General features: G+C 35.3%; 1 protein-coding gene across 3 annotated transcripts in view; it reads left to right on the top strand.

Annotated features, from left to right (window-relative positions):
* Positions 1 to 21165, top strand: part of LOC149798257 (uncharacterized) — a 298006-nt gene that overhangs the window by 75479 nt on the left and 201362 nt on the right. The window lies entirely within an intron of this gene.

Here is a 21165-nt window from a genome sequence, read left to right as displayed (position 1 = left end):
AATGCTGTAAGGGTATTATGTGATCTGTGTTATTCAGAAACTGACAGTTTATGCTGGGTAATGCAGAAAATCCAACATTAAACTCTTAAAATGATATACACCCAGCTGGGTTGAGTATAGATTCTAATTGGCTGTCACATAATTAGGGTCAAGCTTGACAAAATGGTCATATCAGCAATTTCAGGTCTGCAAGATAATTTTAATGGGAATAATTGGATGAAATTTAATGAGATTTGGAATTCAGTATAATGCTTGAAGGAGTTGAATTTCATGCCTTCAGATTGTTTGATGTTTTATATCACAGCAAAAAACACATGAAGGTTATTTAGAGACAGTGCAATTAAAGTCCATCCAAGGGACATGCCTTGGTAGCCAGCATGCTCTGTTCCTCTGGTAGAGTTCAAACCAACAATGTTTCAGTTGTTAACATCCTGATTGCTCACCATAGAGATGCCATGGTTTTTCCTTCATACCTTCTAAGTCAGTATCCCAGATTGCCTCAGCTTCAAATTTTGGTTTCCACATACTAGCATTATCAAGGATTGATGGATGTCAAGTTTACGATACCCAGAATGAATTGGATTTCAAGTGTTCATTGACATCATTTACAGGAGTTACTGTCCCTGATCACTTACCTCCTATCTTTGGTTTCCACAGCAGGACTATAACATGATTGTTGGATTTCAACCAAAATTGGCATGGACTTTTGTATTTAAGAGATCTATGATGATTTTGATTTCTAGTGCTCCGTGATACCATTTACATGAGATCTTGAACAAATTTCATTTCCAAAGGTTTGATAACATCATTAACTGGGGTTATGGCCTGTGGTTGCCCATTCTCAAAACTTTAATTTCCCAACATAAATTTACCCTTGGATTGTTGTGGCATTCAACTTTATATTAATAAGAACCTGAAAAATTTCAACTTCCTGCATTTGATGCCTTCATTTACTGGAGTTATGGCCCATAATTTTCCATCCATCTAAAGTTTGGTTTCCTGAGCAGAAACTTGACCTAGGATGGTCAGTTTCTACCAGATTGTGTTGCAGCTTCCTACTGATGAAATTTGATATGAAGTAAATTTTCATCTATATCTCACCGGATTAACTATAATACTACAGTATCATTACTCCTTTTGAGTGATAGCTGATTTTTTTTTTTTGTGGAACTTTAGTGTTCCCATCAGTATTGCCCAGGATTTCAGGTGAATTGATGTGAATCTTTAATTGGTTAAACTGTAGAGTTCAATTGCCAGCACATGACATTACTTTGAAAGATATGGCACTTTGTTGTTAAACATCACTGAGAGAACCATTGTAGGAAAGCCCTTTGTGGTGCATCCATTGCAAATAGTGCTACTGTGGCATCAGATCAGGGTATACAATGCTCAGTATACTTGTAATCCTATTGAAATAGCTTTAACACTAATCTGGCAGGTTAACATTTTGCACAACTGGTATTCATATATATTAATGCTGTGTTACCATGCACTTAGAAACATAAATTATGCAATGGCATAAGTGTTCCATTTTCTCTTGTCTGCATTATGCATTATGATCTATGTTTTTTTTTTTTGTTTTTTTTACTTTGAATTGGATGTGCTGGTTACTGTACATCAGAAGATCACAGCTATTGGCTTGTATTGAATATACTTGTAAATGAATACATACGGTACTTATATTGGACTTGGCAGTTTGGTATATCTTTTCCAGGATAATTGCCATAACCTTTCATTATGCTAACATCTCTTGGATCTTGCATCTCATATGGCCACCTGCCAATAGGATTTAATGGACAGTGGTTAGAAATTTGTTTGCATCAGTGATGTGTGTGTGTGCCTGTATGTCTGTCTGTCTGTCTGATTATGGATAGAGGGATTGATAGATAGTATGGTTGTTAGATTGGAAGACATGTAATGGAACTTTAAAATTCTTTAAGTGCAGTGTGTCCAAAATATTTGTTCAAGTTTTAATTTCTTTCTAGTTACTTGATGGCAGGCACGAGGATATATGTATACTTCTTGAAGATGAATATTGTCTTTGATGTGTCTGTATAGGTCTTAGATGTGTCTGATAATGTACTGGATGTTTTTTTATTTGTCTCAGTTTAAAGAAACACAATTTCAAGCAACATCTTATGCAGTGACCTTGCTAGACCTGTTGTGTAACCGCCTGTTTCAATCTGTAAACAACCATTTCAGTGGCCTAAGAGGTTAGAGCTCCATCTCAGATGCAGGAGGTCGCAGGTTTAAGCCATGGCCGAGTCATACCAAAAATATGAAAAATAGTACTAGCAGTTGCCTCACTTGGCGCTCAACATTAAAAGGTTAGTGTTAGGTCTGGTTGGCCTGGTGTCAGGATAATGTAATTGGGTGGGACATCATGCTAGATGTATGTAAAAAATTACTAATCTCTTTCATCACAGATTTTGCTCTTATTGGAAACAACATGTGTGAAACATACTTATATAGCACCATGGAGAAGTTTATCCAGCTAGTCTCATTCTAGCAGACATTTAAACAACTACATTTAATATACAAATTGCTCCTTAATGAAGGGCCCCGAGTGGTCTAAAATGCTCACTGTTATGGACCGCTGTCTGCGTGGGTTCGAGTCTCAGGCTCGGCAAACGTGGGTATGTGGGAAAGCTTGCCAGTAGCTTCTCATGGGTATGTGGTTCTTCCCAGGGTTTTCCAGGGTTCTTCCTCCATTTGTCATACTGGCCGCCATGTATAGTCTATCTTGTGCTGAAAAATAGCGTTAAACCCTACAACAACAACTCTTTAATGAAGAGGTTACCAAAATGTGACAGTCCCGATCATGCACTGTCTGAATACATTTTGCCTCCACCATCTCCAATAGTTACTGGATTATCATATCATAGATGCCAACCATTCTGATAATTATTCCTGTTTTTAACCTTAGGTTATGCTACTTTTGTCAGATTAAAATTTTCCAGTCAGATCAATTTTATATAGTTTGCGTAACATGAATGGCAGTATTTATTAGATCACTGAAATCCTTGTAATGTTATTGTCTGATCTTATTTTGTTTGTAAAAGCCACGCAAGTGCTTGTTATCACAAATGCTATTCATTTAAAGCCATCTCTACCTTTCCTGTCTTTGATGCCTCAGTTAAAAAGCAACTGAATATTGACCGTCCAATTAAAAAGCAACTGAATAATGACCATCCAATTAAAAAGCAACTGAATAATGACCGTCCAATTAAAAAGCAACTGAATATTGACCGTCCAATTAAAAAGCAACTGAATAATGACCGTCCAATTAAAAAGCAACTGAATATTGACCGTCCAATTAAAAAGCAACTGTATAATGACCGTCCAATTAAAAAGCAACTGAATATTGACCGTCCAATTAAAAAGCAACTGAATATTGACCGTCCAATTAAAAAGCAACTCAGCTTACACTCTTGATTCACCCAAGAGAATTATAAAAAGATGTTGCAGCAATCAGTCGATGTGGAGTATGTTTATATTAGATAAAAAATTAAGTATCCCTGTTTTTATATTAAGATACTGATTTTCTTAAAGCGGAAATTCCTGTTTAATGTGAGTAGGGATTGGGATCAGTGTACTAAAATGAAAAAATGTCAGAAACTTTTACGATGAGTTGAAGCTGCTAACAATGCCAGCAGATAACATCACCAGTTATCTTTCATTTATGTCCAGAAAGGTAAGATGAAAATAGCATCATACCATGTTGATTTGGAATACAGTGAATCTTACTTCATGTAGCTTTTTTCTGTATTGTGATTGCCATTTATGGCAATTTGTATTGCACAGGGTCACTTGTTTTGCAGACACATTATGCTACAGCAGATCAAGATCTTTGTTGTTTTCAGTTTGACTTGACGTATAAGTGCATAAATATGGTAATGCTTTCATTGTAGCATGCAGAGATATTATCATCATTGGACAAATATTTGGTGTTCAAGAAAAAAAAATTGTAAAATTATATTCTTCTCTCCTCATAAAGTGGTATAAAAGTGTGTGTATATAAATATGGTGAAGAATGTTTAGCTCTTGTTAAGTTTGACTCAGTTTGCTGGCAGGCCACCATTTGCTTACTTACAATCATTTATTATTCCAGAATTGGAATCCATGAAACTTCGGTAATGTTTCTGGCTTGAACCAGGCAAGTCTGCAATCAATGTTTCACCTGGAATCGATTGAAAGTTTATTGATGTATATACTTCAGTACTTGATTCATAAGGTTTGATTGCATAACTGTTATTTGTGCTTTTTTTTCTGTCGATCTTCACTTGCAGAAATAGAATTGATGTTGTTTGGGCAGTGGGAGTGAAACTTGATAATTTTGGTCGGTTAATTGAATTTGTGCTGATGCCAGATTACAAGCCGCTGTTTGCAGAGCAGGTAATCAAATAAGCAACCTCAGCATCTGTGTTGTTTATGTTATGTTATTGTGATTCATAAAAAAAAAGACGTAGAGGAAGTTCTTTCATCCTGACAAAGGTGAGTTAGTTTTGATTGTCCCTAGCCCATCTCTTGCATTTTCATTAGTATTTTACTTTTTCAAACAGGATGTATGATAATGGATTTCATCTGCAGGTACATGTAAATTTATAATGCAGTTTTTGATGTTTATGATTGGGATTTCTATTGTTAACTTAAAACAACCATTTTTTTGCTTAAACCAAATATTTATTTAGGATTCTAAAAATACTCAAACATTTAAGCATTTAGAAGTTGATTTTCTCAGTGGTGACAAATATTGTGTTATCTTCAATTCAACAAGAAAAAATATCAAGTCAGACTTGTTTATGTATGATCACTTCAGTGTGCAATATTTAAATACAGGCAGCGTGGTTCATTTTTGTGCAAGTGGGACCCAGGGCCCTTGACCTTTATATACAGTTCGTATTTGCAGGTTGTCACTATTGCAGGTTTGACTATTTTGGTGGTGTTGGTTTTTTAGTTACACAGCTGGGGAAAAATTTGTAAAAACAAATTAACAAATTAAGAACTAGCTTGAAATGTAATTATTTTGTCTTATTTTTTAAAAAATGTCAGTCCAGATTAAAATAAAGTATATAAGCAACAGAAAATGCAAGTAACTTTGTCCCATATATATCGTTTGTATGACACTGGTAATGTGTTTCTTTTTTTGTAGTTCTGGTTTGAGTTTGCTTTCAGGGTCTGGTACAGTTAGACAACTGTATATGAATCCAAATGCAATTTACCATATTTACTGTATATGTTGGGACACCATATTTGTTAGGACACCATAAATTAATTTTAAAAGTAATTTTTTTGTGCACTGTATGTTCTGGGACACATCGTTTTTTTTTGAGTCGTAAGTTGTGTGACACTCTTTAATCCACTGCAGCAGCATCTCATGAACACAACCCATCTCCTGCACACGTACGATCTATTCTTTTGGTACATGAATATTTTTTTTAGTTTTCTCATACCGTGAAAAATTGTTAGAGGCAACACACCACCTGAAGCGGAAACTGCAAGGACAAAAGTCTGATTTTTTCAAATCTGCACTGGCCTTGCTAATTCTCACACTTTTGACGCCCATCTTATCATCAGTCCATCCAGGAATGCGATCAAAGTACACTAGAGTTTCATCCATGTTAAGGATCATATTGTCGGCAAAATGATCTGTTTCTTTTCTGGCCTACACGAATTCATCACGTGATTTTATTTTCTCCAATTCTTCTGGGTGATGCTGGGTCATCAGTGTTCGCACACGAAGCACTATATTGTGTAACTTTAAAAACTGTTCCATTGTTTCACTTTATTTTCAAAATTTTTGTGAATAATGGTGAAAAGGAACCAAAGTTAGCTTCCATATCTCGGCCGTCTTTGTATATTCAAAAAAAAAATCGTCTCACTTCACAGAATTCGTAGTCAGCTAGCTTTGCAATAAAATAACCTTTGTATTGATATCCTTTACAAAAAAGTAACCAAAGTTGGGTTTTGAGATTGGCTTGGTTTGTAATAAAAATTACTTTTTGTCTTCGATGTCCTGTTGGTAGGTTCCAAGAACGAGTTAACTGCTTGCTGCCAGTCATGTTTATTCACCATCAGGGCTTCTGTGTGCTTGGCATGTGTGGTTACAATTAATACAAAGGAGCATTGATGTCTGTGGGTAAATAGTAAGGATAATTTTGTAACCCAAGCTGGTGAAAAGACTGTCACTTGTACTCAAGTGAATATGTTTTCAAGTGATGATTTTTATTTGCAATTCAGTAGACCTGGATATAATTCAATCTTGCTTATTTTGCACCCAACACCTTTATCATGCATGAATGGCATCTTCAAGACATCGGTTGACTATTTCCCCTCTTGTTTGCAATTTTGTTGGCTCCAGTTTTCAGTCAGATGACATGTTCAAACCTTTAAGCACAACCATACACAATTGTTTCTCAATGTTCATGTCAATGAACAACGTGGTGTGTGGTATCGGATAATTGATACACACTACGCCATGGAAGCCTACGCTACTTATATGGATTTTGTGGATATATTTTATTCTTTAATGCTCATATTGAAAAAAGAAATAAATGATAACAACACAAGGTTAGTTTCTTTCATTTTATTATCAATTAAGCGTTTTATTTATCTACTTTATTGCAACGTGCAGTGGGTGGGGGGAAGCACAAATGCAATACAAATTTATTTCATTTCTTAAGTCTTGGGACATATGACCAGAGTGAAAAAATGTTTCACCATAAGTTCTGGGACAGGAAAAAAATAATTATTTTATCATGTCCCAACATATACGGTAAGCAGTTTCCTTTCAGTTTTTCTCTGTCTCCTCTGTGTCAGTCATTATTTCCAACCAATATCTGAACTTTTTATAGTACACTATACATGGTATTACACAGTAGGAAATGTAACATTTTTTAATAATATACACTAACTGTACATTTTATTTAGCATGTGCTAATATCAGTGTTCCATTTATTTATTAAACCTTTCTAATGCCATTGAGTTCATCCATACCTGAGTATCACATGGTTAACCACAGGAATGTCCTACTGATACATCAGAAAGATCATGCGAACCGTGCATTTATACAGATCACAGGCCTTTGAATAGGCACTGGATTGGTCAGTTACATGTGTGATTGTTCTGATTAATGGCCTGGCATTACATGTCTTATAGGGTGGTTACAAACCCTGCTATTAATTTACAGAATCTCTGTGACATCATAATGATCTGTAGATTATCACCTACAAATGCTTGACTTTTGTAACACTGAGCTTAAAGAAAGGATTTTAATTTTATGCTAATGTTTTTAATTATAAATGTACATTGGAATCTGTATATCTTTCTCTGCTACTCCTGTCAATAGCAGCTACAAACTATTTTATGATCTTAAAGTCTCCTCATAGATCAAATACGGACAACATTTTTCATTTTGTAATATATTTCTGCTTTTAATATGTGTCATTTAAATCCACATGTGCTGAAAAGTTTAGTGGTAAAATTAGTTGAAAGTTTGATTGTCCAGATCGTTGGCCTCTCTTGACTTTGGGTCATATTAATAGTCATGTCATTTCAGAATGTGCCATACATTGTAAATGTAGATAGAACAAATCATTGCAGATGAAACCTTGGTTTTTGTGAAGCACTGTGGTAAAAAAAATCAGACAACCAACAGCTGTTTTTGTTTTCTTTTGTAATTTTAAAAAATTTCATGACAATGAAAGGCACATAAAATAGAGTACATGCAAGTAATGCAAGTAAGTGTCAAACCAGGAGGTATCATTGTATTTTGCAAGAACTGATATTTAGTAATTTAAAAAAATAAATAAAAAATATTCAGAACATAAAAGGAATTTAATGAAGAAATAATGGCAAGGCTTGAAAATATGATGTATAATTTTCATGTGTTTTGTTATATTTTGGTTTGACCTTTTACCAGTTAGCATTGATACTGCAATGGCCTAAATTTTTGCCATCACTAATCCATCTGAATATTGAACAGAAAATTAAACGTGACATCTGAGACTCTTGAGATGCTGTTCCAGCTTCACTCCAAGATGGTATGAAAAAGAGAGAATATTGTAAAATAAATGACCCCTTTTTAAGTTACCGGAATTTAATTGAAAACCCAGATCTGCTTGTCTATTATGTGATGGCAGATCTGGGTCTATGCAATTTGCAACTGGACCTGACTTACAAGCAGATAAATGCTGTTTTGTGAAAAATCCTTTCTGTTTTTATGAGAGTTCTTGCTAAGATGTCATGTCCTATTCTGACTCCCCTAAAAGTACAAGGCACACTGTTGCAAAACATGACAAACTCTTGTTCATTCTAAGTAAAAAAGAAAAGGCGGGTTGTCAGTTAGAGGGCAAAAACAAAATATGTTGTTAATATCCTTCCCTATTCTTGTTGACTCTGAAGAAATGAAAACATATTTCACTATTGGCCTATCTACCACAGGCCTTCTGTGCAAGGAATGTAATTACTTAAGCTTTGTTACTCATTATCTAGAACCCACATTTTTCCCTTCTGTAGATTACTTTGTAAAACAGATAAGCAGAGTTTGTTGAAGATTTCATCCTCTCTTCTTTACCTTTTTATCCATGACCATTGACCCTGGTCCATCAGTTTTGGCAAAGCTATTTAAAATCATGAAAACATCTTTTGTTAGTCACTGAAGTTACCGTCTGATACTTCTTTGAGAAGGAGTAAATTTTATTCAGTAAGCCAACGTGGAGAGTGCTCAGTTCAGTTGATGTAAAATCAACCATAATTTTCTTGTTTGGGCCCTATGGGTACCATAGCAGCAACTTCTGTGAGCAAGAGATGAAATATATCAATGGCCTTATTGCCCATCATAAAATGAGTTCTGAAACTTTAATGAAATCTGCCATTGTGCTGGAAAAAGCAAAATTTTTAAAATTATTTTTGAATTGTTAAGTACATTTTATTTTTGTTGACCCAAAATATTTGATGAAATGCAGGAAATAGTATGTGCATTTTTGTCCTCCTATCCTTTCATCTATCACGCTTTCATTTCCTTGCAGATGTTTATGTTGTTTGAGATTAAGGGATGAAACTTCATCTGTGTCATCATTAGAAGGTGTGTCATACCACATTAGATATCCTCACTTCAGGGTCACAATCATGGCTAAGAGTTTCCTTACACTTTACATTCTTCTCTGTATAACTTTAAAACTATTTGAGGTGAAGGGTTAACAACTGGTGTAGTTACACATCATCATTAGAATGTGTGTCACATACAACATTTAGGTGTGGGACCACTCTGGTGGTCTAGTGGTTATAGCATCTGCCTAGGAAGCGGGAGGTCGTGGGTTTGAACTCCGGCCAAGTCATGCCAAAGACATACAGAAATGGTACTAAACAGCTGCCTCGCTAGACACTCAGCATTAAGAGGTTAGTGTTAGGACTGGTCGGCTAGGTATCAGGATAATGTGACTGTGTGGGACATCATGCAACATGTTTGCTGCATGATGCTTCAGTGCTAGACATCACTATAAACTACCACACTGCAGACATCATGGGAATATAACTGAAAAATTGTTAAAGCTACATTACAAATCCTAATCATAAACACAAACACACACACACACACAATTGGGTGTGCTATTTTCAAGGACAAGGTCATGGTGCAGTGTTTAAAGTTTTCCTTTAAAGTTTCCACTCTGTCTATAACATAAGAGCTGTTAGAAATTAGGTGATTGCATTTTGTATATCACTATTAGAATGTATGTTATATACTATACTGGGGGACCTATTTTAATTGTCAAGGTCATATGTCAGTATTGCATGTTTCCTTTGTGCTATATAACCTTAGAATCCTTTCAGCCTGAAGAATCAAACTCAGTACTCTTATATGTTTTCATTAGAAAAAATAGTCTCATGTAGCACTTGGGTATCCTGTGTCAATGTCATAGGTCACTTATTTCAAAAATTCTCCATCACACTTTCTTTTCCACTCTAAAACTAAAGTCATTTGAGATTTTAGGAGGTAATGTTGCATACCACATTGGGCATCCCACTTCAGGGTTATGGTAATAGTTAAAATAATATAAGTTTTTCTTGGTACTATCCATTCCATGCTATTAATTAAAGGGTCAAACTTGGCATAATTGATCTTTTATACATTGTGGAAACATGTCTTCAGGGTCAAGGTCAATGGCTAATAATTTAGATTTCTTTTCTTTTCTTCATCAAGAACAGAATCAGCCTGTATTGAAAGAATTTGAAGAATGTTCAGTATCAAGATGTTAAAATTTTATTACTATTCTTTTAACTTGATTCTCTTTCCTTTTTCTTCTTTTTATGAGCACATATAATGTATACAAGTTTAACTGAACAAAACCTTGTCTAAAGAAATAAGTGATATGTTTTTAAATGCCCAACTGTGCAAACGATACTTGATGTAGATAAATTACATTTTTAAGCATATGTGCATGCATATGTCAGTGACTTAATAGATTTTTATGTCATTAAAATGGGCGTATTTCTGCTTTTTTAATTACTGTAGATATTTACCTTCTTAGAAATAATTATGTTTGGTGGTTGTACAAGTGTACATTTTACAGATTCTAATTTTTGTGCCTAGGAGACAATTTGAAGTTTTAGCCTCCTTTTAACCCCTATAGGTTCTTGGATGTAGAATAATCCCAATGAGCTCTCAGGAATGTTGTAAAAAGTAGTAATGAAGACAGGAGTCATGGAGTGGTTACTATACTAGACTTAGGACTGAAAGGATAATGGTTCAGATTCTACCGTAGGATCAGCATAAATCAGCTGCTTGGGTGTTTCCTTGGGCAAGGCTCTTTACTCCAATTACCTCAGCATTAAATAACCTACTTGTGTTGCTAGCAATAAAACACCAAACCAATCCAAATATTTCCCCCCTGATTTTATGTCAGTTTTTATACCAGAGAGACACGGAGAAAGAGAATTTATTTTGGTTTAACAGGTTTGAGTGGCCAGTTTGTTTTTTTGAGGATGGAATTCATTTTTTATTTTTTGTTCCTGTGGAGTTTGTCATTGTTTCTGTGTATTTTACAGGGAAGGTGAATCTGAAAAAAGGGGATTAAATTGCTTCCTTGGTATCCTGTAGTGTTATGATGTAATTTTGTGTTATAATATACTTAACATGATTGTGTCAGTATATAACTGTTATGATGTTGATGATTTCCCACTACCAAAGGTTAGATCTAACAGGATATCAGAATTATATTGCCTCAGCCTTTTGCTTTATTGTAGACCAATTCTAGCTTGTGGACTATTAGTGTCTGTCCATAGATCCATCTAGTAATAACATTCACATTAGGCTTTGCATTTAGGTCATTTACTATGACACAATGGGGGGGGGCCCCGAGTGGCTGAGTGGTCTAAAGCTCTCTCTGTTAAGGATCACTGCTCTCTCAGCTCTGTCCGCGTAGGTTCAAGTCTTGGATTTGGCCAATGTGGGTATGTGAGAAAGCTTGCCAGTAGCTTCTCGACGGTCGGTGGTTCTTTCTGGGGATTTCCTGGGTTTTTCCTCCACCATTAATACTGGCCGCCATATATAGCCTATCATGTGCTGAAAAATGGCATTAAACCCTACAACAACAACAACTAACACAATGGCTCACAAGTGATTGTGTCATGTGGAGTATTTCACCTTACATTGAAAATTAGGTCATTGTGACCTGTATTTGGTACATTGGTTCTAGTTAGCTTTTTGATTTTAGTTTCATTTCCAAGGCACTGTTACCAGTGGAATCACATAACTTGTATGTGATTGCATCATGAGAGGCATGACAGTTACCAGCAAAAACTAGGTCACTGATCTATATTTAATGGGCCATTGTTTTGTGCTTATCTTTCCACTGAGCTCAGCTTCTCTAGGTTGGGTTTGCATTTCAGTCATTTTCCTAGACACAGTTGCAACAGAAGTGGTGTCCTTAACTTTAAGTCAAAATTAGGTCACTGGATTGTTTTTCTTGGTCCAATGAGTTTGGTTAACCTTTTTGTTCAGAACATTTTCACAAACACTTTTGCCTTTGGAGTCACTTAACTTAGTACATAATTTCATCCTGGGGAGTACTAGTACTACAGAAATCAGTAAAAATAGGCCAGTGTGACCTCTCTTTGATGGTTCAGTCATTTTGCCTTACCTCTGGGTTGAGTTTATTTAGGTTGGTGTGTGCATTTAGGTCATTTTACCTATGTAATATTGCCCTTAGAGTAACCTAAGTTGATATAAAAATGGTTCAAAGGAAAATATTGGTACCTCATGAATGCAACTGAAATTGATAAATTAAATAAGACTTACCAGTTCAAAGTTTGATTGTAATTTCATGAACCCCATAAGTGCCTTAGTTATCACACGCCCACCCTTAATACTTCCCACGCAATAAGACATTAAGGCTTCCATTTCGTTGGTCTCAAAACTGATCAGCCAGCGTCATTTCTCAGCCACGTGACCAGTGTCCTCTCATGGGATCACGAGGCACTTATGGGGCAAGTGAAATTCCAGAATTCATGATTTCATCTAGTTATATTGCCATTGGAATTGTTTTTAAAGTTTAAAAATTAAAATTCTGTTGATCTTAAATATTTTCCAGTTATGAGTTTTTGAAATGGACTTTGTTTCACTTTAGTTATTTAGATATAAACATAGCTTGGAAGATATTCACATCCTGTATTTTCAAATTTCACCTTTTGCCACTTAGCAATGGTGAATGCCATATATATAAAAAATCTGCCATTCATATAAAATGTCTGTGTCAATATAGTGCATTTCTTGCATCAAAAACAAACAGAAAACCATTGTATAACCTTAAAAAGCATCCAGCTTGTTGAGTTTAGATTAGAGCTTTCCAAGATCTCTTGTTTGTGTTGAGTTCTGTGGTTTTGTCTGGAAATCATCTCAATGTTTGTCCTGTTAAGCATGTGCAGCATAGGATGCTTTGAGTGGCTGTACAACCTGTGCAAGATAAACTTGGAATGGAAACTATTCAAACGTTCACACTTAGTTTCTCACCTGTTTAAAAATGCTGGGACATAGGTATCATGTTTTGGCATTTGACTTTAACGGTTTATTTAAATGTTTTGTGTTGCAGCTTTTGCTTGTCAGGTACTGGGGGTAGGGTAATTACATCATTGTATGATTGTGGGTGAGACACCTGGTTTTGCAGTACACCTGTTAAGGTATCTATAAAAATGTTACTTTTGGTCTTCACTTTGTCCGCATCATCTATGATCTGATTAACCTTGTTGTCCATTCATTCCTCCTTGTAAACCTTGACACCAAATATGATCACTACTTCTCAGTCAGAGTACAGGATGCAAACAAATGATGGACGGACGGACAAGACTGAAAAAAAATAAAATAACTTACATTAAGATAATATATACAAAATATTAATAAAATAAAATTTTTAAAATGTTGCTTTGATTTGATACAGCAATGAAGGCAAGTTCTTGTCGCTCAGTTGCATTTTTAAAATAAACTTTACCTTTAGTTGGCATGATATATTATCCAATGTTGTGCTGATGTGCTGTAAAATTTAAGTACATGCATTACCATCATAGAGTAATGGTAGTGCTGGTGGCAATTTGATCATGATTATTAGGTAAATTGATAGGGCATCTGTCTGGGGGAGGTTTAATTTCAGCATAATTTGTCCATGTCAGTCATGCAGATTTGCCATGAAGTGTTATTGATTTGCCAACAGAAGGACTGCCAGTTCAAATTGAAGCCTGCCTCTCTCTCTCTCTCTCTCTCTCTCTTTCTCTTTCTCTTTCTCTCTCTCTCTCTCTTCTATCTCTCTCTCTCTCTCTCTCTCTCTCTCTCTCTCTCTCTCTCTCTCTCTCTCTCTCTCTCATTTACTTGGAAAGTCAAACTGGGTCCAATTTTAGGAAGAGGAAGGTGTTGTAGTTATAATATGATCATTACCAGTGGAATTTTGGGGATCCCTAATAAGTATAGACATCAAAATTAACACCAGAAATTATGACAAAAGTAATAAAAGCAAAGAGAAATAATTTCATGTTGAACATCTTCAAACTTATCAGCTCAGTATTCCTTCATCATGAACACAACATTGGAATGGAACCATCTGGATAATTGTGTATTGCATACAAAGATAGTACAGGAAGCTCTTAAGCTTGAACTAGTTTTTTTTTTTTTAGTGTAACAGCTTTTTCACCTGACAATATTGTTAGAAGCAGACTTAATTTGACCGTATCTTAGATAATACATGTTCACCTAATCTACAAATCAGAAGTTCTTAATTAGACTTTATTAGTGCCTTAGATAATACATGTTCATCAATGGTACATACACGAAGTTCACATATTTCATCACTTTATGTCAGAGCAAAAAAGTAGTAACAAAATTTCATCAAAAGTAAAAATCACTGTGGAGAAGACATAATCAGGCAAGGAGTCAATTACGAGCTTTTGAGTATGTGTTCAAGTTAACCCATAAAAAAGACAAACGTTTTCACCATAAAAAGGAAACAAAAAGGTAAAGTTCTTTGTGATTGTAAAACATACAATGATATGATGTCATGCTGAAGTTTTTGTCAGTTAAGGAGCAGTTGAATACAGAAAGTAAAAAGAAAAAAGCCTGACTTGAATGACCACTCTTTGGAAAAACCACTTCCCATATGAGATCCAATTTTTCAAGGAAAGATAATAATTTGTTATAGAGTTACTGTTATGACCTCATTTAAGAGAGGGAACATTTGAAGAGATGTAACATCTATGGTTTATAAACTCTTAAAAGTTGGGTCCCATTGCATTCAGCATAGACCCTGATCTACCCTCAAATGTGCCAGTGGATCAGTGTCGTTTGTTCTACTGATTTTTCCTTACAAACTTTGTAGACTCCTATCTACCAGTGCATTATGTGCAGCAGATCTGGGTCTGTGCAGTTTGGAGTTTAATCTGATTTATAAGTGTGTATATGTGGTATCTTGGCACAAAGGTTAGTTTAAGACAAGTTTGACACGAGTAAGTCAAGTTTGTCACGAGGTTAAGACTAGTTTGACACAATGTTGAGACAAGTTTGACACAAGGTTAAGACCAGTCTGGCACAATGTTGAGACAAGTTTGACACAAGGTTAAGACCAGTCTGGCACAATGTTGAGACAGGTTTGACACAAGGTTAAGACCAGTCTGGCACAAGGTTATGACTGATTTGTAATAGGTTTCTTTGACAATATGGATAGTCATCTACCAGAGTTTAACTAATTTCTTCATCAATTAATTCATCACACATGTGATATATCCCTGAATATCAAGAACACTTTTCCTGGTTTAGAGCCCAAAAATGGCCAGATAAGCAAGACAAATAGAAAATCACCCTTTACTTTACTCATGTGACTTTATCAGCAGTGGTTTGCTTTTCAATTACATGTAGCATGACTTAGGCTACAAAGCAGTTCTGCTTTATGGACATTGAATGTGCCTCTTCTTCCATTAATACACAGGTTAGTGTTTGCCATTAAGTCCTTTTCTCAGACAGTAATGCATGTAGTCGGTCACATAACTTGGTATGGAAATGCTCCACGAGTAATGCATGCTGCAGCTATCAATGAAAACTAGGTCACTGTGACCTATATTTCATAGTTTGCAATCCACCCTTGCTGTCTTTGTTGGTTCTGTTGTCTTCTGTTACAGTTACTGAAAAAGATGACACAATTTGTTTTAGATAAAAGTTTAGCGCTTCTGTACATTGACCAACTGTCAGATCAGCCCAGGTTGGTTACCATGGCATACTCTTGGGCAAGGCACTCTACTCTAATTACCTTGGCACATAATAACCTACTTGTGTTGATATGCCATAAAGCCAAAACCAAACCAAAGTACATGTATAATTAATTAAACTGTGCTTAACTTACAGAAGAATAAATGAAGAGTATGTAATTAAAACTATAAATTTCAAGCCTATTGATCCTGAGTCATTTAATATCCTTTCCAAAGGTATGAATACCATAAATGGTGGAGCTTGAAAATGCATGAAGATAAATCAATTATCATAATTGGCTGAAACCATATTTACCTGTGTATAAAACTCACCCAGCTGCAATTACCTTGACAGATCAATGTTAACTGTTTGTTCTTGTAATTTTATATGAACAGCATAAATCCTGAACTGCTGGCATATTATCAGGGTTGGAGATTTATCTGTCAGCCAGTAAGAAACAAAAATGTTGAAACTTGTTTTTTGGTAACTTATTTGATTTAGTGAGAAAAAACAATGTTAAGAAAGTGTATAATCTGATGTGTTCACTCATATAAAGAAACTGTAAAATTAACTGAAATCATGACAAAATACCAACTCGCAAGTCATTTTACTGAAATCAACAAAATACCAACTCAGAAGACATTTGACTTTTGCATGCAAACAGGATGGTCAAGTCTGGAATGTGAGATTCTTGTTAGTGGTGAAGAAACATCTACAATAAACAACAAATTTGATGATACAAGTTTTTGGGGAACTACACAAATTTCATAGTACAAGATATGGGGGCATTACACAAATTTCATTGTATATGTTTTTGGGGGACTACACATATTTCCTTGGGACCAGAAACCTTTGAACCTACACTAGTTCCCTATGCTAGTGGCAGGTATTAATCTCTGGTTTGTGTGAGAACATATGTGTGTCTGTGCTGTTTGAATTTGATATGTTTTACACACTGGTAAATATGGTATAATAATCTATATTCTCTTTCCTTTAAACATGTACCTGTTTTGAAATTTTGCTACATGATATGGGCTTAAAATACTCCATGCATGTGAATATTGAGCAGGTTGTAAATAGTGCTTGTGATATGTTAAAATAAAGGTGTATTGATCAGCAGTGTCAATTTACCTTTTCTTATCGAAAGTGGAAAAGGAATCAGTGGGATATTTGTGTCTCGTAATAAAATGGACAGGAAATGCTGGGGCCCACGGGCTGCATATATATACAATTTTACTGCTAGGTTATCGCACATATATACAGCTTTTGACATCTCCGCTTTTATTTATGAACCATATGGGAATCAGATATTTGCAGTTTCTCTGGCATAGTTGCAACTTGAACGATTTTGTTTTGTGTTTTTTTAATTGACATGCTACTTTTTTTAAATACAAGAATCAAAGATATTTGTTTTATTGTATATTTCATAATGAGATACTAATCTGTATCAGTATTAGAAAAAATTATGTTCTTGTAGATTTAATTCCAGCACATGATGGCAGGACTATAATTGGTGGAAGAACCTGGGAAAACTCAGTAAGAACTACCAACCCACAGGAAGCTACTGGCAAACTTTCTCACATTTCCATTTTGGTTGAGCTGGAGACTCAAACCAACACAAACTAGTAGATGGCTATGATTGGTAAAGATGTATGCATTTAACCACTTGGACACCTGGAGCCAGTGAGAAAAATTTATATCATCTCTGAAACGTTATCCTTTTAGAAAATATATCTGCCCATATGTATGTTATATTTGTCCATATTTAGGTCTATTTAATTGTATTCTTTCTTCTCTCTCCTGCCGGGGCCCCGAGTGGCCGAGTGGTCTAAAGCGCTCTCCGTTACGGATCACTGCCATCTTACCTCTGTCTGCGGCGGTTCGAGTCTCCGATTCAGCCAATGTGGGTATGTGAGAAAGCTTGCCAGTAGCTTCTCATGGGTCGGTGGTTCTTCCTCCACCATTAATACTGGCCGCCATGTATAGCCTATCATGTGCTGAAAAATGGCGTTAAACCCCACAACAACAACAACTCTCTCCTGCCCTCCCTATCTTCTTTCTATCTCTCTCCATCAGGATGAACAGTAGTGTCTGCTAGGAAAATCTCCAGCTGGATGGAATCAGGTATCTACATGGAACATAGTGTGTTCTTGACACCCTCCTAAAACATTCCAGAGGAATGTAGGTCATCGTGACCTTTCCATAAACATATGAATGTCATTTGAATGCTTTATCTTCTCAGCAAAAATTTCCATCTTTACGTATGCTGGCTGTGTTAATGAAACTTAGTCAGGGTGTTCCTCCGATCATTCTGAACCACCTCAGATGAAAGTTAGTAAGTGATCTTCATTTGTTACACTGATGACTTGACACTTTACAGGTTAACACTAGTGTAAAGTTTAGTCTTGTTGGAAAATCTCAGGTGTATGATATGTTAATTGAACTTACACACTGTTAGAGGTAGGTCAGTGTGGCCTACTTTCTGTACACTAATGATTTGATTTTATATAGTTTAACACATTGTATGGGTATTGTCCTGAAGGCATGGTATCAACTTGGAACTTTGTCACGATATTCTGTACATAACTGTGTGCTTCCCACAAGGAAAAATAGGTGACGGTGACTTAGTTTTCTTACACTTGATATCTTCTTGAGTGCAGGCAAACAGGCAAGTTTGGTTGTCTCTCTGAGTAGTCATTATTTAGTATTGTATTATTGTTATTATTATTATTATTATTATTATTATTATTATTTCATTATTGCTTTATTCTATTTGCCAAAATTTTATATCAGCAAGATTCACAATCTGTGTTGGATTTTGGGTTACAAACATGCAACCACAAAGACCATAGTGTAGATAAGGAGATGTATAATAGTTTCTGAGCATTAGGGGCTGACTAATTTTTTGTTCAGTGTGGTGGCCTGGTATTTTGTTAAACATTTTTTAGGTCTTTAAAAATGCTTGAAAAAATATTTTGGCTCTTATTTATAAGAAAACCCAACTATTATATTTAGTTGAACAGAATAAATTTTTCTATGTTAAAAGAAAGCAAAATCCATTATATCTCAGTGCAAAATATAGATCCCAGGTCTGCCCCATAAAATTAAATAGTCATAGTCCCTTGCGTGGAAATTATATGTAAACATATGGATTTATAATACCTTTATCCAACAGTCTGAGGTTGCTCAGTTTTTTCTCTCTCTAGCCATGTACTTGATAGAATTCTCATGCTGATCAAACTGCATTACACTGCAAGCAACTTTAGAATCTTTTTTTTAAAAGGAGAAACCACTTGAGATATTTTTTTTTCTGGAAGATAACTTGCCACAAGTATTTTGAACAAGTACAGTCGAATCTCATTAATCAAATGCAAAACATCCGCTTCAAAATAAGTCATGGTTATCTATTCCCAAGCCAGAAATTTCAATACTGTATTTAACTTGATATCTGCTCTTTGCGTTAAAAACAAAATTTATTATTTGGTAAATAATCCATTTAGGTGCACACTGATAAGACGTACAAAATAGTCCAATCAAGTTTATGTACATAACAGAAAAGTAGATCCTCTGTCTGTATTAGGAGCTTCCCACCTGTCATTATTTTTAGACAGATTTAATGCTCGTAGTTAAGTGGTAATCAGTTATCAGACATGTATGACAGTAAGATCCAAGAATATCACGAACATTTAGGTTGGTTTTTGCACCATTACTTTTGTCCCATGAGGCAAGCTAGGATCGAGAAAAGTGCCTGATAATGACCATTTTCAGTTTTGAGCAAAATGATACGTACTAGCTTGCTAATATCTATGTAAGTATTAAATTAAATCCATTAGTTGGTGGACAGTTGAAACAGTTCACATCTACATGATTTTTAACATCTTAAAAATTTGTCATTGAAAGTTCCTTTGAAAAAAGTGAAAATTAGTCCTTGAAACAATTTCGACGAGTTAGATTACAACAGACTGGATTTATTTTAGGAAATCTACATTAAATTATTGGATTGGCCAGACTGGAAGCTGAACTTAACAGACAAGATTTTTAATAATCTGAAATGATTTTCTTTTATTATGGTATTATGAAATTAGATGGATGGAAAATTGAAAGTTTCAGAAACTGAACTTGACTATTGTACTTATACAGATTTGTATAGCTGCATGTACCAGTGTAACTAAAAATAAGGGTTCGATCCGAAAGTTTTCTTTATAGAAAGGTGGTCTTACTGTATTGCACGAGTCAGTTGTACACGTTGATTGAAACAAACAAAAAAATGGTGGAAAAACAGATGAAATTAAATTGTAAGATGGCTAGACAGGTATCTTTACTGATAAATAAATTTGAGAGAAAGTGGTATTCCATCAAAAAAGACAAACAACAAAAACACTCCTTCATGATCACAGGTTTCCATTAGTAGGTAATCGTGGTCCATGGGACCCAAAAATAACCATCACTAGTCATGTTAGACATGGGATGCTTAAAATATGCCAGCAAATTATAAAAGAAAATGTGTGGGGATCTAATATGACGGTTGCTGCAAGCAACATGCACTCACAATGTGCTTGTGGCTGCTAGGCAGGTTTGACTGTTTATATGTGTACACAAATGCACACTGCTTATGCCACCGTTAGTATACCATCTATACTTGCTTATAAGTCAAGTCAAAGTGCAAAACGAAACAAAGATCCTGATCTGCCATAGCATGATGCATCTGCAGACAAATGTCTATGTTGTTTGTTTTACTGATTACTCCTAACAAACTGAAAAGACCCAGATCTGCCAGCACATTAGACAATGGCAGATCTGAGTCTTGCAGTTTGCAGTTGGACTCGACTTATAAGCAAGCATTTAAAGTATTGTAGTAACATCAGACAATCTTTTTTATTCATTTTGGTGATCTGAGAGAGAGACACTGATGTGTTAAGATTTATAACATGAGACTTCTTTTATTTGTTTGGTAATCTAAGTGAGAGAGAGATCTAATGATTTGGTATTAATTCAGATTTATCTTGGCTCCTGCACTTCTGTTGATAAGAAATATGAAAGCGCATCCTTATTGCATTCCATGTCAATATTTTAGCCTATCAGACGTTGAAGCAGACATATTATGTTTCAGTAGCGGTGGTGACAATGCTGTCAGTGTTGAGATTCTTTTGCATGTCAAGTGTCAGATACAGAAAAGGTAAAGAGAGCTGTTGTGGCTCAATGGCAGGTTCTCAGATTTGCAACGAATTCTTCCAAGACCAGGCCATGTTGGCTGCTTTGGTTTGTCCCTACGAGGCAGTTTATTCCAATTGCCTCAGTGCAGTATAACCTTTAAAGAAAGAATTGTATATTATAATAGTGTTGAGTTGTCCATAGGGTGGAGAGAGTCCTAGATCATACAGAATAAAACTTCTGTACAGTATAATAGTGTTGAGTTGTCCATGTGGTGGAGAGAGTCCTAGATT

This window comes from Sinohyriopsis cumingii, chromosome 6, assembly GCF_028554795.1.
Source record: "Sinohyriopsis cumingii isolate HCF-2022 chromosome 6, ASM2855479v2, whole genome shotgun sequence".
Taxonomy (NCBI): domain Eukaryota; kingdom Metazoa; phylum Mollusca; class Bivalvia; order Unionida; family Unionidae; genus Sinohyriopsis; species Sinohyriopsis cumingii.
This window is presented reverse-complemented; position numbering and strand designations above follow the sequence as displayed.